General features: G+C 31.3%; 1 long non-coding RNA gene across 1 annotated transcript; it reads left to right on the top strand.

The window, feature by feature from the left end:
* The first annotated feature begins 1,164 nt into the window (after positions 1-1,164).
* On the top strand, positions 1,165-1,901 carry LOC111717427 (uncharacterized). Its single transcript, XR_002768780.1, has 3 exons — positions 1,165-1,218; positions 1,287-1,352; positions 1,717-1,901. It is a non-coding gene; the product is annotated as an uncharacterized LOC111717427 (long non-coding RNA).
* The last annotated feature ends 681 nt before the right edge of the window (positions 1,902-2,582 follow it).

Here is a 2,582-nt window from a genome sequence, read left to right as displayed (position 1 = left end):
AACAGCAACAACATGAGCTATAAAAGTACTAATCTCTATATCTTGAGGACTCAAACCTTTGATATTTCAAACTTCAAACTTAGACTAATTGATCTAGCAGCAGAATTATTAATTTGAAAAAAAGGTCTATGACACCAGGTGGCAAATAAAATTTTTTTTGTTTCTAATTTATTGATATCAAACACTGCATTTAATGTTTTAACAATACTGAAGCAAAATTGATGCCTCCCGAAAAAAAATGGCGAGAAAAATTTTAATGCATCCATCTTGGGCTAAGGTCACAGACATAATTTACTGTTATAAAAATTCTTATCTCTTACAATTAAAATTTAGGTTTTATTATACTTGTTTTTCGACATGTTTAAAAGAATGTTGAAAAGATTAAAAATCTAATTTTATGATTACAAAAAGTAATAAGTTTTTTATTTCATTTCGTTTTATTCCGTTTAGTGTCTATATTTTCTAATGAATGATAGCTGATAATAAAAGTTTATAAAGATAAAGATAAAAAATGCCAACTCAGTGCAAGAATAACAGGTATAACTTAAACATGGAAGTTTTATCTTTTCTTCCTGTAACTCATTTAAGGAATACAGGAGAGCATAAAAATGATGAAAGAGTAATTAGCAATGAATCCCAATTTAATTCTGATTTAGATTCAAATTCTGATTCCCAAGGTTATGAATCAGGCTCTGATTCCCAAGGTAATGAATCAGACTCCGATTCCCAACTTCCTGAGTCCCAAATTGAAACTAATACCTCCCAACCAGATGTAGGAGAAGATGAAACCGATCATCCCCGTGATGAACAAGGTGGTGAAGATGTTGTTGGTTCCAGGCTTCAAGATTATGTTGATATGCCGCCACAAAGTCCAATACAGTACAGTCGAACGCAGAACGACCAAACGCTTCCAAGTAATTTTTAATTTAACATGTTTTTTTCTATTTTTGATTTTGATTTGTGTGATTCTTAATCTACATTGATATTTTTAAATAAGAAATTGAATTTTCTAATCCCAATATCTTTGCAAACTGATGGTAATTTTGATATTTAAAATTTTAATTATTTGATATAGCAGCATTTATAGTTTGAAATATCTAAGACTTACAACATTGAGTTGCAAAGATATAAGAGTTAGAAAATCAGAGTTTGTGACAAAGACTNTCAGATGATTTAGAAAATTCTGCTCTCATTTGTAAAGTATGTTTAGATAAACAGGTAACTAATTGAATATATTTTTATTGATGATTTAAAGATACTTTTATACCATAATTTTACATGTTTAGGTTTCTATCCTCCTGCTCCCATGCAGGCATCTGGTCAGCTGTGGAGAGTGTACAGTTTCCCTCCAGGTAAACAGCTGACAAAAATCCACGAAAGAAATTAGATAAGTTTCTGAAAAAGAATTTCTTAATGTACTGTTATGAAAAGTGTACAATAGTTGTTTTCCATGACTCTGCAAGCATAATTCCAAAGTGTAAAGTTCATGATCAAATATAAGAATTTAGCATTTAGATGTTTGTTTGTGGTGTGCTGATAAGTGATCAAAAGTCACGTTAAATTTGATAAAGGACAAAAAAGAATACGTATTTTTTGTTAGTAAAAAGATATGATAGAAAATCATCTTTTGTTTGACGTTTTTAATCTGCTGACACATTTAAACAATTACATTTCATGGCAATGATAGTTTTATAATCATGAATATTCATTTTCTAGAACTGCCCAGTGTGCAGAGGAAGAATTCAGCATACTGTCAAAGCCTTCTTGATCTAGCTGACAATGGACAAGGGTCAATTTAAATGCGAACTGGACCGACCCCTTGTACTGGTCATAATGACGCGCCGAAATGACTGTCTGAGTAACTTAAAAAACGTACTTCAATAAAAGACTAAAAAAACCTCTTTTTCATTCTTATTAACACTTCTATGAAAAAAGGTGACTTACTTGAAAAGAGTAGTTTGAGTATAAACACGTTTATTCACGTATATAGTTACTTTTTAACAGCGAGGGTTTTACTAGTTTACAAGGTATTTATATGATTGCAACCAGACAGCGGAAGTTATTGCGAATAGTATTTTGGCAACAATGTTTTGCGTAAGGCTGGGTAGTTTGCGTATACAGTAGATGCGTCATGTTAAAGGTTGGATTTGAAAGATAGAAGATTTGTGAAAATGTTGACACATGTCCAAACCCAATCCTTTGCTGGCTGGGTTTCAACTTTGATGGCAAGCAACGAGGGAAAGAAGTAAATGTTATACGAATATACCATAAAATAAAGAGGCAAATTTAGCTGATTTTATGTTACACTTTAAAAATTTATGTCTTTCGGTTCTAAGAGTAATATTAAAGGTTCACTTTCTTGAACATGTGATTCACTAATTTAAGAAATCTAATCAACAGTCTTAGAACCAGATTTAATGAATATCAAGAAGTAGTTGAACTGCACAGAAATAACTGAACCACTTCTTTTGTCCTTTGATTCAAGTGGAAGAGAAGTGTGCTAAAATAAATTGAGTCTTTACCACATACTCTGATTTTCTAATCACTATATCTTTGGAACCAAATGTTGCAGACCTTAGATA

The sequence above is a fragment of the Eurytemora carolleeae genome, unplaced genomic scaffold (assembly GCF_000591075.1).
Source record: "Eurytemora carolleeae unplaced genomic scaffold, Eaff_2.0 scaffold2600, whole genome shotgun sequence".
Classification (NCBI taxonomy): Eukaryota; Metazoa; Arthropoda; class Copepoda; order Calanoida; family Temoridae; genus Eurytemora; species Eurytemora carolleeae.
This window is presented reverse-complemented; position numbering and strand designations above follow the sequence as displayed.